The 15,056-nt window shown below is 49.3% G+C and overlaps 1 pseudogene across 1 annotated transcript, besides 1 other annotated feature; it reads left to right on the top strand.

Annotated features, from left to right (window-relative positions):
- The first annotated feature begins 11,006 nt into the window (after positions 1–11,006).
- On the top strand, positions 11,007–14,463 carry NCS57_01280800 (annotated as a pseudogene). Its single transcript has 5 exons — positions 11,007–11,532; positions 11,664–11,969; positions 12,017–12,378; positions 12,453–13,979; positions 14,146–14,463.
- Positions 11,007–14,463: a sequence feature.
- Positions 14,464–15,056: the final 593 nt, after the last annotated feature.

Genomic DNA, 15,056 nt, shown 5'->3' with positions numbered 1-15,056 from the left:
CTCTCGTCTCTTTGATGGCGAGTAAGCAAAGTTATCTCCGTCTTTAAGTAGTGTGTCGTTATCAATTATCTGTCCAGCTTGAGTTTTGTATGCGTGGCGGCACTGCCAATGAACATCCGACCGCATGCAATGGGCGACTCGGTTAGAGAGAAGTTGTTCCTGTAGCACCCATCCACGGCTGCTCAAATGTTTGCTGCGTTGGGCGGACCAGGGAGTTCCTGACTGAACTCGGACCATGATTTTCGAGCCCCGCCCGGGAGTATCCAGCGAGACCACACATGCTCCCTCAGGTGATCGATAAGTCGAAGCGGCATTGCTGCTAAGGTGTATGCCCTGCTCTTCGCTGTGGGACTGCAGCAGGCAGTTGAGAGAAGGGCTGGGTAGACTAGATTTGTTCATGAAACATCCTTCAGTGCTGTCCTTGGATTCACTAGCAGCTATGGTCAAAGAACTTCCAGAATAGATGTGTTGCATCTTGGCTGCCTCATGTTGCCACTCATCAATATCGTCTTGCACAATGCACAAAGCATCGATCCAAAGATACGGGATATCCAAGGAGCGTGCTATCTGGACCGCATCGCGAAAGGTTTGCGGTAGTGTATCCTCGAGAACGGACTCTTCAAAGGCATGTCGTGTTGCTTGTGACGTGAATATGGGCAACTTGTCTCCCCAGCAATGGCTTAAGGTCGCATATCGTAATTCTGAAGATGGTTGATTCCTTGAAACCACGAGACGCAGCTTATCTTTTCCCACATCTAGTAGCCGGAGCGGAAAATATTCTGGCTTAATGGGCCGATAGCAATCGGAATGATGTTCTCGACATTCCTGGAGCCAATTCTTCATGAGATTGATTTGGTTTTCTTTCATTCGATGAATATTTTGCGCCTCTTCACCAGATTTTATCCAGCCTGGGTACTGGCACAGAGATCCTTATGGTACGTTAGTGCTAGATTCCATCTTAATATGTTTGTCGGGTGCTACCTTGTGACTGAAGCAAGATCCCAATAGAGTCAACCCTATCATCTATGAAAAACGTCGGCTGAGCTACCGACGTTTTTTTTATATGGGGGAATTTTTTTACGCTAGCAGACCATGGGGCAGCCGACGTTTTTTTTCTCGACCAGCCGACGTTTTTTAAAAAACAGGGTTCTAATAGGGCTAAGGCTCTAAGAAAGAGATATATATAACTCTAAGCTATAAGGATTTTAGAAATTAAGTCTTTTTTCTTATATCTTATCCCCTTATTTTTCTAGAATTATTTAAAGATAAAAAAGAGGAATTTTAATGGGGTGGTCAGTGCAACTAGCGTTACGCTAAAAATCCCCAACCACCGCCGCAACCTAGCTACCTAGCCACACCAACCACTATGCCAGCCACAACTAAGGCAATTTCTTAGCCAATAAGCTTTTAACCTTTATTTTCCTTCTTTCTTTTTAATTCTTCTATAAAGACTCTATTTTTTCCTAGCTATATATTTCTAATCTCTATCTCTATCTCTATCTTAATTACCTATAAGCCTTATAATTATGGATTATTTTACTTATATCTCTATTTTTTTCCCTTCTTATTTGCAAGACTTGTAAAACCGCAGTTCTTTTTAACCAAATTCAACAACACCTCCGCCAACAGCCTCATCAGCTTTCCCTTGAAGAGATCAAGCCCGCCCTAGAGCAGGCTGCTAAGCTTGATCTTCTTCAAGGCCAGAAAGACCTTGCAAGGCTACCTAAGCCTATTCCCCTAGGCCCTCCTATCTCACAACTTGGAGAGCCTATGCAACAGGGCTTCCGCTGTACCTTTTGAGCCTAGCTGCTTCTATATTGGCTCTGAGCTACGCCGAATTAGAGAGCACCTACGGGTCTTTCATAAGGTCCAGCAGAAAGGTCAAAAGGGCCGGCCTTCCAAGGCAATAGCCTCGCAGCCTTCTATAGCTACTGAAAGCTATTGGCGAGCCGGCGTAGCTTATCAGCAACTCTTTAAGCAAGGGCCTCGCAGTGAATACTTTGAGGTCTTGCTAGAAGGCAATAGCTCTGAAGCTCTCTCTCTTCCAGAAGCTAAGGCTGCCTTTGAGGCCCAAGCCCTAGCTATCAGAAGCAAGGAGGCCGAGGCTATAGAGCAGCTAAATGACTTTACTGCTCCTAATCCTTGGCTTCGAAGGCTAGGATCAGCAAGGCACCTAGCTAACTTTAGTGGGGAAAAGGATTTCCTAAGAGACCTACTTTCTCTTAACCTTACCTTAACTAAAGAGTCACTAGAAGAGACCTCTGAGCTTGCCTGCTTTTTTTCTCTTGCGGGCCTTTGAGGAGCTTATTCAAGAAGCTATAAGCCTTATAGCTTCTAATGAGATTCCTCTGAATGCTCTCTTTGAGGTTAACCGGCAAGATGCCTCGCAGCCAGCAAAGAAGCCCTTTAGCTATAGGTATAAGAAAGCTACGCAAGACCGCTATGCCATAGTGGCAAAGCAGCTTCTAGTCTATACCTTCCGCTGCCTCAACCTAGAGCCCACAGAGAGGGCCACCTTTCAAAGCAAGCCAGCAGCAGCTAGCTAGCTATAAGGCTCTCATCTGATAACCTAGATGACCTAGAAGAGGCCTGGCTCTTAGCTAAAGGCAACTTCTCTAGCTATAAGGTTATAGAGCTTTATATAAAGCAAAGGAAAAGACCTTGGCGCTATTTATCTCGATCCTAGATCATCAGACTAAGGATAGTGAATTTAATAGCGTTATGGTCTCTTTTCTTACTGTGCTTAGTATATCTCCTAATGGCTCTTGGCTTAGCTTTGAGACTTTTACCCCTTTTCTCTCTGCCTTAGTCTCTATTTCTAGGCTCCTTATCTTGCGAGAAGTAGCTAGAAAAGAGATAAGGCTATCCAGCAGCATATCGAGCTTGGAAGGAGCCTTCTAGAAGCTCGAGAAGCTAGCCCTGGCTATTTTGAGCTTGTGCAACAGCTCGTAACTAGGTGTATGCTGAATAGCCCGGCTGGGGCTGATACGACCCCTATGCAGTTTATCCTTCGGCTGCGTAGCTATGGAATAGCTGCCAAGGCCAATACAGCCCAGCCCGGCTATATCAGCTGGGAAGGAGAGACTATCCTCTATAGAGGCAACCGGCCCTTCCTAGCCTGCAGCATATACTGCAGGCTGCCTTGGATGAAGCCCGGCTTCTTCTCTTCCAGGGGCTTCTTATGCAAGAGAGCTATACCTTGGGAGAGCCAGCCGGCCCCTAGTGCCTTCTATCCCCTGGGATTCTATCCAGGATAACCCTACTGATGATTCAGTGGGTTATTCCTTTTTAGATAGCCTCTATGAGGTAGCTAGGGGAGGGACTAAGAGCTGGCTTTTTTCCTTTCTCTGGGAAGACCCTATTCTCAAGGCCCGCTGGTTTGGAAGCTCTAGTAGCTCTTCTATAGCCCCAGAGGCTAGGGGCTATGTCTTCTTATAGCCAAAGCATTGAGAAGTTGCTTGAGCTGCTAGCCTTTTTGATTCACTTGAGCAGTGGTCTTCCGGCTCGGTCAAATGAGCTCCTAACCCTTCGGCACCGCAATACCGCCGCAGGGGGGCATCCGCAATATCTTCCTAGACCAAGGGCTAGTTATGCTAGTTACTGGTATTCATAAGGGCTTTTCTAGGTCAGAGAGACTCAAAGTTATCCACCGCTTCCTTCCTCAGGAGGTTGGAACCCTTTTAGTCTATTATCTCTGGCTTATCTTGCCCTTCTGGGAAGCTATGCAGGCTAATTTTGACCCTAGCTCTCAGGGCTCTTTTTTCCCCCCTTTCTCTGGAAGACCTCTAGCCTAGATGGCGATGAGGCTTATGGCAAGAAGGTAGAGGCCCTAGGGGATAACCCCCAGCTACAGCAGCTGCAGGCCGAGCTAGGCTTCTATAGCCTTAGAAGCTCTCCCTTTGTGGCCCTGAGAGGTAGCCAGGCTGATAGCCCTAGGCTGCATATAGGGCTTGCAGCAGGCTCTTGGAATTCAGCTAGGCTTAGCCGGGTCCTTAAGCGCTGGGGCAAGTTGGCTGGCATTGAGTCTCTTACTATTAGTAGCTGGCGGCATATAGCTATTGCCCCTAGGCCGCCGCTATATCCGGGATGCAGCTATTACTAGCCAGGGGCTATATAGCGAAGTCGACCACGGAGATAGTGAAAGCAGCTCTGATGAAGAGGGCCCTGGAGAAAGAGATACTATTCTCCATAGGCAGACCGGCCATAGCAGTATGACTTCCAACCTAGTCTACGGCCGGCAGCTTACAGAAGCCCATTTTGAGACCTATCAGCGCAGGCAAAGCTTCCGGCTTCTTAGTGAAGAGTGGCACTTCTGCTTGGTTTCCCCTCTGCCCCTGGCTTCTCAAGGGCAACTATCCCCTCGGGCTCAAAGAGAGGCCTAGCTGCCGTTGACCTTGAGCATTTCCAGGAGCTTCAAGTAGCCCGCTGGAAGCAGCTACGCAAGGTTAACCTTGACCTTGAGCTGCAGAGGCTGCTCGGCTCTAACGCCACCTTCCGGCAAGGCCAGAAGCCGATTCTAGAGGCCATCATGAGTAATAGGAATCCAATCCTAGCCATCATGCCCACTAGCGGCGGCAAGAGCCTTCTATTTCAGTTGCCGGCTGCTAGCTGCCCAGATAGCATAACTATAGTAGTTGTGCCGCTGGTCTCGCTGCTAGGCAACCTCCTAGACCGCTGCCAAGCTATGGATATCCCTGCTGCTCAGTGGCAGGCTGATAGGGCACCAAGGGGGGCTTCTATTATCTTTGTGACGCCCGAGTCAGCTATGACAAAGCGGTTCCAGGCCTATCTAGATGGCCTCCAAGCCCCAGCCCGCCTTGACCGCATAGTTATAGATGAGTGCCACACGATTCTAGAAGGCAGCCCCCGGTTCAGGCCTGTTAAGGCAGCTAGGCCTATTGGCCTTGCGAGGCGTGCAGATAGTATACCTAACTGCAACGTTGCCTATAGCTGAAGAGCGTGAATTCCTAGGCCTAGTTTACACCAAGGCCAAAGATGCCACTATCTTCCGGGCTCCCACAACCCGGCCTAATATCAGCTATAGGGTAGTTGATTTCCCTCTGCTTCCCAAAGAGGGCTATCTGCAGTCTGCTGAGAATGCCCTGAGGCAGCTGCTTGATAGCAAGCTTACCCTATACCCTCGCCTAGCCAAAGCTATAGTCTATTGCAAGACTATAGCTATAACTGAAGCCCCAGCCCAGGCTCTAGGGGTGTGATGCCTACTATAACGAGGTTGATACTCGCGATGGCAAGGCAGAACGCCTGCAGGCCTGGATGGAAGGGTCTCGGGAGACCCTCATGGCAATGGCAGGGGTTATAGTTGCAACTAATGCTCTTGGCCTCGGTATTGATATCCCTAATATCAGGGTTATTATACACCTTGAGATGCCAAAGAGGCTTGCAGACTATGGGCAGCAGAGCGGCCGTGCCGGTCGAGATGGGCTTCCTAGCGAGGCTATTACCCTCAGGCCTTTGCAAAGCTCGACCCAAGAAGCCCAATCTTCTAGGTTCCTAAGCATAGGCAGCAGAGAATTCCTCTCTATAGCCAATGCCGTAGGATAGCCTTAGATAGGGCTCTAGATGGCCGAGCTAGCCGGCAAGTATGCGAGGCAGGGGAGGAAAAGTGTGACTTTTGCCTAGAGAACCTGCCTTTAACCGCAGAAGAAGGCTATGCCCCAGAGAGCCCCTGAAGAGAGGGGATCTTAGGCTTAGAGCTATGCAAGTACAGCAGATGCGTACTGCAGCAGCTACCCGGGCCGAGGGGAAAGGGCAGACTTTGAGACCTTTCAGAGGCTGCTTTCTCAGCAGCTTCTTCAGGGCTGCCTTTTCTGCAAGCTTGATGGGCTAGATAGGCGAGACCATCTGCCATTAAGCTGCACCCGGGCCACTTCTTCCAGCCGCAAGGATATACGCCTTGGCTTTGAGCTAACCAGTCTATTACCCGCTACCTAAGGCAGCGGGATAGGCTAGGAAGCTTTGGAGCCTGTGCCTATTGCCTTGTGCCCCAGGAGCTTTGCAGCCGCTGGGAGGAAGACCCGCAGCATGGCGGCTGGCAGCTAATCCAGGGGGGGTAGTTGCCAGTTTCCTGGGCTTATTGCTGCCCTCTGGAGCTCTGCTGTATTACAGCAGCCACAACTAGCTAGCCGGCTTTATAAAGAGCTTGGGTTTGAGGGGGAAATTAACCCCCCTAACTGCGCTCCTAAGCACCATCGGGTCTTATGGTCCTGGCGGGAGAGGATCTCTTGGGCTAGCTATGATGCTATCCGGATCTGCCGTATCTATAAGGAGCTGGCAGAAGCCTTGAATATGCCTTAGCATAGCTAAAGAGATACTCTAGGATAGTTACTAGGTATTTATTTTAGGTAGTATTATAATAATAGTACCCTTTGCACTTAATAAAATAGCCCTATCCTCTTAGCCCTCTTAGTTATTTCCCTTAGTAGCCTATAATAAATAGGATAAGAAAAATAATACCTGCCTCTTACCCTATAGCCGCCTCTTATAGCGCAAATAGCCCCCTATAGCCCAAGTACCGCCCCCCACCCTTATAGCCGCCCCCCTGTAGCGCAAATAGCCCCCTGTAGCCTAAGTACCCGCCCCCCCCCTTATAGCCGCCCCCTGTAGCCTAAATAGCCCCCCTGAAAGTTAAATGCAGTTTCCTCTAAGCCCACTATAATAGAAGCTTGAGCCTTAAGTTATCTATTATATATAGGGGCATAGAAACTGGTTTGAACCATTGCGGCGCGCCCCAGTCGCTATGTGACTCCCTGTTGTCCCCCCCATAGCTATAAATAGCATATAGAGTTAATAGGCCCATCTAGCAGCTAGAAAAGAAGGTCCTTTAGCTAGCTATAGCTAGGCATCCCTAGTAGCTGTGCACCCGGAGGAGCCAGGTTCAGTAGGGGCCGATTACAGCTATAATCCCCCCCGGCCGCGAGGCACAGAGCCTACAAGCATATATATAAGGGATACATAAAGGTAATCTAATAAGATAAGGTACAGTGGGGGCTAGTTTAGTCACATAGCCCAGGTGAATTATAAGCTATTTTTTACTTTACTTTAGCTATAGGGTAGCTCAGACCTATAGGTTAGGCTATTAGCTTGCTTATAAGCCTTTTTTAGCCTTATTGCCCCCAGCTGCCTTGGGGCCTTTTCAGGCCGCCTTGGCTCCCTCTTATATACCCACCGAGGACCTTTTTAGCTAGCCGCACGCCAGACCGGGCTCGCGGGCCACTTTTCCTTTTTTGGGCTAGATTTACTATATAAAAAATAAAAAATCAACTCACGGCCTTAAGGCTTAAAAGGCTAGCTTTTAAAGCTATAGGGTAGCTTAATCTATTAGTTATTCTTATATGCCTTAGCTTTTTTTAGCTATATTAGCTAATATAATATAAGGTAGCTTAGTCTTATTATATTATAGCTAGCTAGTAACTATAGGGTAATAAGACTACTTATTACCTAGACCTACTAGGGTTATAGCTGCCTAACGCGTTATATTATAGCTACCCTATACCTCTAAGGAATTATATATTAAGATAATAAAATAAGTATTTTATTTACTATAGGGTAGCTTAATTTATTAATTATTTTAATATATCTTAGCTTCTTTTTGCGTATATTAAGTATTAAAATATAAAGTAAATTAGTCCTTTATTTTATTATAAGGTATTTAATTTTTTATAATTACCTTATATAATATTATAAATAATTATATTTAAAAAATAATAATATAATAATAATAATAATTAAAATATTAAATTAAAAATAATAATATAATAATAATATTAATTAAAATATTAAATTAAAAAATAATAATATAATAATAATAATAATTAAAATATTAAATTAAAAATAATAATATAATAATAATAAAATAGCAAAACTAATTAGTGCGGCTAGCACCTATTAGAACCTGTCTTATGATTATAAGGTTCAATGCCACAAGGCCTATTCCCAGATAACTGCGCGGTTTTTTACTTAGGAAGCCCATATATGTTAACGGCGAGCGCACCGTACTCTTCCTAAGGCAAAGCAGCGCAAGCTGCTTCTAGCCTGAATTGAACCCCAGGCCCTCGGGAAAAGGTTGCTGCTTAACCGTTGAGCTATCGGGCCGCCTTCAAGACCGGCTGTGGTTGCTGTATGTGTTCTGGGAAGTGATAGATAAAGGTTAGAGGTGTAATTGGTATAGGGTATGCCGCTGCGGCAGGGCAGCAGCTACTGCAGGGTAGGCAGCTATGGCAGGGCAGCAGCTATTGCAGGGTAGGCAGCTGCGGCAGAGTAGTAGCTACTATAGGGTAGGAATCGCTATAGAGTAGTAAGGCGCTCTTAGAGTTAAGGTAATAGTAATATCCCAGCTATTAAGAGCGCAGCAATGCAACGGCTATAGGGTAGCAACCACTACAGGGTAGCAACCACTACAGGGTAGCAAACGCACTCTAAGAGCCAGATAGCTAACTACGTTCTAGTAGCTACTATAGGGTAGCAACTACTACAGGGTAGCAAGGTAATCTTATAATTAAAAAGTAATAAATATTTAATCTATTTAAATACTGCTTTAAGGTCGCAGTTACAGTAGCTACTATAGGGTAGCAATCACTACAGGGTAGCAATCGCTACAGGGTAGCAATCGCTATAGGGTAGCAAGGCGCTCTAAGAGCTAAAAAGCAATAAATATTTAATCTATTTAAATACTATTTTAAGGTCGCAGTTACAGCAGCTGCTATAGGGTAGTAACAGCTACAGGGTAGCAAGGCGCTCTTAGAGCCAGATAGCTAATTGCATTCCAGCAACCACTATAGGGTAGTAACCGCTACAGGGTAATAAGGCGCTCTAAGAGCCAAAAAAGCAATAGATATTCAATCTATTTAAATGCTGTTTTAAGGTCGCAGTTGCAGCAGCTGCTATAGGTAGCAATGGCTACAGGGTAGCAAGGTGCTCTGAGAGTCAGATGGCCAACTGCGTTCCATCAACTACTACAGGGTAGCAACCACTACAGGGTAGCAAGGTGCTCTAAGAGCCAGATGGCCAACTGCGTTCCAGCAACCACTACAGGGTAGCAAGGCGCTCTTAGAGCTAGATAGCTAATTGCAGTCCAGCAACCACTATAGGGTAGTAACCGCTACAGGGTAGCAAGGCGCTCTCAGAACCAAAAAGCAACAGATATTCAATCTATTTAGATGCTATTTCAAGGTCGCAGTCGCAGCAGCTACTATAGGGTAGCAACGGCTACAGGGTAGCAAGGTGCTCTGAGATCTAGATGGCCAACTACATTCCATCAACCACTACAGGGTAGCAAGGCGCTCTGAGAGCCAGATGGCCAACTGCGTTCCATCAACCACTATAGGGTAGCAATAGCTACAGGGTAGCCAGGCGCTCTTAGAGCCAGGACAACAGCGATATCCCAGCTATCGGGAGCGCAGCAATGCAACGGCTACAGGGTAGCAAGGTGCTCTAAGAGCCAGATGGCCAACTGCGTTCCAGCAACCACTGCAGGGTAGCAAGGCGCTCTGAGAACCAAAAAAGCAACAGATATTCGATCTATTCAGATGCTGTTTCAAGGTCGCAGTTACAGCAGCTGCTATAGGGGTAGCAAGGCGCTATACCAGTCAGGACAACAGCGATATTCCAGCTAACCCAGCTGCATGGCGAATACAGGTCTAACCCAGCTGCATGGCGAATACAGGTCTGATTCCAATGGCAATCCCATAGTAAAAAAAAAAAACCGCGCTAGTGAAATCGTCGACCTGATACGATTGCCCCCCAACGGAAACAGGTCGACATTTTTTAAAAAAGTAGATAAAAAATGGATTTCAAGTACATGCATCAATCCATTACGTTAAGGGCATATCGCATTTCAATTATCAGCATCAGAGATCCAATATTGCGGCGTTGCGGCGAGGTTAAAGTTAACCCAAGTATTGACCCGAGTGCAGCAAGATTCCATTTTTGATCAAACCCAGATTCCCAGAATTATTAGTCAGCATAGCCAAGGTAGAAAGGACTACATGCAAGAGAGTATATGAGGAATAAGGCAGTTAGGTTAAGGGTCATATAATGCTAGGTTAAATAAGTGATTTATATTATTGCCATAAGATAACCCGTGGCATTCACCCGCCAAGAAGTCCAGCCATAAAGCCGCCAACCATCCGGTGAGAGAGTATCAGAGCAGGTATAAGTCAAGAAGAGCAGTAGTTAATCAAGAGAGATTAGTTAAAGCAGGTTTATTATATAGAAGGGTTTTTTTCATCGAGATATCTAATGAAGTGCAATGGTTAATTAATAATCCATATATAAAAAACGTCAACGGGAGCGCCCCCGCAACCGCAGAAGCAAGTTCAAGCACCAAGCCACAAACAATGAAAAGCAACAAATATCATAATAGATAAACATCAATTCATTGCACACCACCAATTCCCGTACAACAGATAGAGCAATCAGCACACAGCCAGTCAGACCATCGAAGCCAGCACGATATATGTGAGTGTAAGCCACCAATGAGAGATAATAGCATAATATAAATCCAAAGAGAGAAAGAGCCATTCGTTCCAGCCAGATTTAGATCATATTACTCATCAAGGATGCCCGTTAACACACATCGCAGTTCAGAATAGCAGTGGCCGAGATGGAGCCATTTATCAAGTTGCCCGAGTTTCCATTAATTATCTGCAAAACATGCCATTATGCATACATCGGTAAGCATATTGAGCAGCACATGAAGCAATATCACAGGTCCATCCGGGTAGCAGAAAGGAACGAGATCACAAAAAGCGATCCAGTCAGACCCAGATGTCATCCAGACCCCGGCCGAGTTGGCAACATAGCCAACGCCGCCACCCACAACCGACCCCATCCCATTTATCCACCCACCACAGAGCGACAAATTGGGTTGCGGCGAGGAGGGTTGTTTATACGTGGTCGGTTCAGAACGAGCCATGCAGAACCATTACCGCAGTGACCATGGATAGACGAATCCCCGAGGCAGGGGCGGAAGTGTCCAGCAGCGAGCCATGGAGACACAGCAGGTCCCGTGGCGTAGCGGTGTCCAGTGTCAACGTTTTTTCAGCAATGGGCCGGGCAGCCGTTGGTTCGAGGTCGGGTTCGGTGCACCGATCAGCCAGGACCCGGACGAGGCAGCCGTTGCAGACCATTTAATGCAAACATTAGACCAGCAGGAGCGCCGGTTTCATTTGGAGGACAAAGAACGGATCAAGGCCGCCGATTCCAAGTTAGACGCCAACGCGTGGTTAGAGCACGTCGGATGGGCCACCCATTTGCAGGGGTTCGATCCAGAAGCCATGCAGCGGTTGGTCGACCCAGTGGGCGAGCAGGAGCATGAGTTGCAGTTGATCCATGACAGCTTGGTGCGAGTGATGGACCGAGCACGCACCATAGCCACGCCCACCCACGTTGGAAGCCATGCATTGTTCGAGGTACAGCGAAAAGAGGTGGACAAGAAGCCACGGCGACCGTTCGACAACCGGGTCGAGGACGATACGTGGACGCGTTACACGGCCGTGTGGACCAAGTTGGTGTGTTACATATACCGTGCCGAGAAAATGCCAGATGCAGATAGGCCCAAGTTTCGGTTATCCAAGCGGCAAGGCGATTTCATGGATGATTTGGCGGATTTAGTCGAGGCGCACGTTAACGATCCGGAGGCACAGCCATTGGACGAGACCGAGTGGACGGGTTGACATTGCAGGTCGTCATAGCGTTGTTGGACCACCGTTTGACCGCGGGGGAGTACCGCAGCGCCATCATCAGCGGTTTAGCCGTGATGGGTATCCGAAAGGACGGCGGTTGGATGGATGTGTTGGATTATACGCCCATATATTCCGCCGTCATCAAGGTCGCCCGTGCCATGGTCGTGTACCAGTCATACCAGGAGAGGCAGGCCGAGGTGATGCGTTTGAAGCAGGATAAGATGGACGAGTGGATGGTGCGGCGGCGGCGGAGGAGGGAAATCAGACGTGGGAAGAGCAGCATGCCCGAAAGGAGGCGGAAGATGAGGCGGAAGAGGAGGCAGAAGAGGAGGCCACCAGCATATTCCGCATCGTGCGTGGGAAAGTGCAGCGGTTCATGACGGTCACGCCCAAGGATCCCCACGCCGAGGCAACGCCGATGGATTGGATTTACGAAGCACGCACGTACGGGATGCACATCCGGTTCAACACGCCGGCCGGCGGGACCATCGATTGGGTTGGGGACCGCATCAAGCACCGGCGGGTGCAGTTCCGCATGGGCGAGTTGACAGAGATGTTGCATGCGTTGAAGAGGGAAGCCCGAGAGTTGTTGGCGACGTTGACGATGGTGGACGACATCAGCCAGTTGCCGCGGATCCCGTGGTCGTCGATGGAAGACGACCATAGCGAAGACAAGGTGGGATATTCATTTTTGATGACGACCGTAACCACACGTGGTTGGCAGCCGGCAAGAGTTGGAATGCGCGACAGATCATCAAGACGCAAGGGCGGCGTAAGAGTTGGTTCGACCACGGAAGGGAGGACGGGAAGCCGTTCCAGGCCAGAGCGGTGCAGTCATATGGGAAGACATTCGACGAGTTCATGGAAAAGATGTTTTTATTGATGCATATGGTAGGTGGCCAGCCGGCGCGATCCACCGAGATTTTAGGCATTCGATATAAGAATACCATGAACGGCGGCGTACGCAACATATTCGCGCACGACGGGTTGATGTGTTTCGTCACGTCGTACCACAAGTCGTTCCGGGCCACGGGGCAGGCCAAGGTCATCCACCGATATTTGCCACGCGAGGTGGGCGAGTTATTGGTGTGGTATTTGTGGTTAGTGTTGCCGTGGTGGCAGCAGGTACAGGGCGTCGTCAAAGATGCCGGCATACGCAGCCCATATTTATGGCCAGACGAGGTGGTTCGCAGGGACGAAGTCAGCGAGACGGAGCAGAGGGAGAGGAGACAGGCCGAAATGGAGAGCCAGGGCAGCCAGGATGGCATTGGCGGCGGCGGCGATGATCGTGGTGATGAGGATGGTACCGATGAGCCCGGTTCCAGTGCGAGGTTCGACAGTTGGGTACAGGAGCGCAATTGGACGCCAGACCGCGTCCGCCGCATCATCCAACGAGACAGCAAACGATTATTGGGCACCATATTGAACATTAGTTCGTGGCGGCAGATTGCCATCGCCATATCCCGTCGATATTTGGACAAGGCATTCAAGGAGTCAACGATAGATGGGGTCGAAGAAGACGACGACGGTGTGGACGATAACCCGATCGATTTACAAGCCGGCCATGGAACGCACGTGGCCGGCATGGTATACGCACGAGAGTTGCAGCAAGGGTTATTCAGCACGGCCACGATGCGCGATAAGTTTCGGTCCGTCAGTCGTCAGTGGCATCGGTTTTTGGAGTTCCGCGAGGGCGATAGTTTAGCCGTAGCGATACGCCGAAAGCGGGAGCCATTCGAGACGGAGCGGGAGTACCACCAGTTGCAGCGTTTCAGGCGATTACAGCAGGTCGACATTGCCGCCCGGTTGAGGGAGATGATAGGACCAGACGCCGCGTTCCGTGGCCAGCAAGAGACGGTGATCCGGGCCATCATGCGGGGAGAGAGCCCGATTGTGCAGATCGCAGGCACGGGAGAAGGCAAGAGCATGTCGTTCATGTTACCGGCGTATTGTTCCAGCGACGACGGAGGGACAACCATCGTCATCGTGCCGTTGGTAGCATTGCGAGATGATTTGCACGGCCGTTGTGCCAAAGGCGAGATCGCGACATACGTTTGGAACAGTCGCGGCGGGCACCAGATCACCCCAATCGTGTTCGTCACGCCCGAGTCGGCAGTGACAAAAGGGTTCGGCGATTTTGTGAACCGGTTGCAGGCACGGAAAGCGTTGGATCGTGTCGTTGTGGATGAGTGCCACGCCATTTTGGACAGTACCAGCCAATTCCGGCCGCAGTTGATGGAGTTGGGCCGGGTGTTAAACGAATGGGGCGTCCAAAAGGTATTTTTGACGGCCACGTTGCCACCAGATGAGATTGGGAGGTTTTTCGAGGTCGTGGGGTTATCAGCCAGCCGTGTAAAGGTATTCCGATCACGAACGACGAGGCCGAATATCGGGTATAGGGGTAGTGGTTGTTCGATCAGCCAAGCGCAGAGATCACCACAAGAAGCAGCAGCAGCAGCAGCAGCAGAATACCAGTCAGACCGGTAGCGGCGAGGTTGGGGCAGACCAAGAGGCGGAAGACAGCCGCGTGGTCAAGATCGTGCAGGATTGGTTACACAGAAACAGCCAAGGTCGCGTCATCGTTTACGCCAACACCATCGACCGGGTTGAACGATTGGGGCGATTATTGGAGTGCAGCGTGTTTCATTCCAAGGTCGACACAGCAGCGGGCAAGACGCAGCGATTGAGGTCGTGGATCGATCAAGGTCATTTAATCGTGGCCACGAACGCGTTAGGGTTAGGGGTCGACGTGCCAGATGTGCGGTTAGTGGTCCACGCCGGGATGCCGAACCGATTGCGAGATTACGTGCAGGAAAGCGGACGGGCCGGGCGGGACGGTGGCCATAGCGAGGCCGTCGTCGTCATATGCCAGCAGGGGGAGGAAGCAGGAGGTCCACGGTCATCAACCAAGGCAGGGAGAAGAAGAAGAAGGCGGTAGCATCAGATAAGGCCAAGTGGCCAGCAAAGGAAGTAGCCGTTGAGCGGTTTATCAGTGCGAAGTGGTGCCGCCGTGTGGTGTTGGACCAGGTGATGGATGGCCAATACGATCGAGCAGGTTGTCATCCAGAGTCGGAGGTGGCATGTGATGTGTGTCAGCGGCAACGGGGACCAATTGGCATTAGAGGAGGATATGTTATGGTTTGAAAGAGAAGGCGACATGGCGGTAGAGGTGGAAGCAAAGAGGTGCAGGAGTGCCAAGAGACGGAGGTTGAGGAGCGTTTCAGGAGGGCACAGCAGAACAGCCGATACGAGCAGTTCAGGGCCAGACAGGACGCAATGCAGGTAAACGAGGAGGCCAAGATGTTAGAGGAGGAGGTACTGATTGCCGGTCGATGTATGGGTTGTTTCATGGAC

The sequence above is a fragment of the Fusarium keratoplasticum genome, chromosome 11 (genome assembly GCF_025433545.1).
Source record: "Fusarium keratoplasticum isolate Fu6.1 chromosome 11, whole genome shotgun sequence".
Lineage (NCBI taxonomy): Eukaryota > Fungi > Ascomycota > Sordariomycetes > Hypocreales > Nectriaceae > Fusarium > Fusarium keratoplasticum.
Note: the sequence above shows the minus strand (reverse complement) of the source record. Positions and strands in the feature narration are given on the sequence as shown.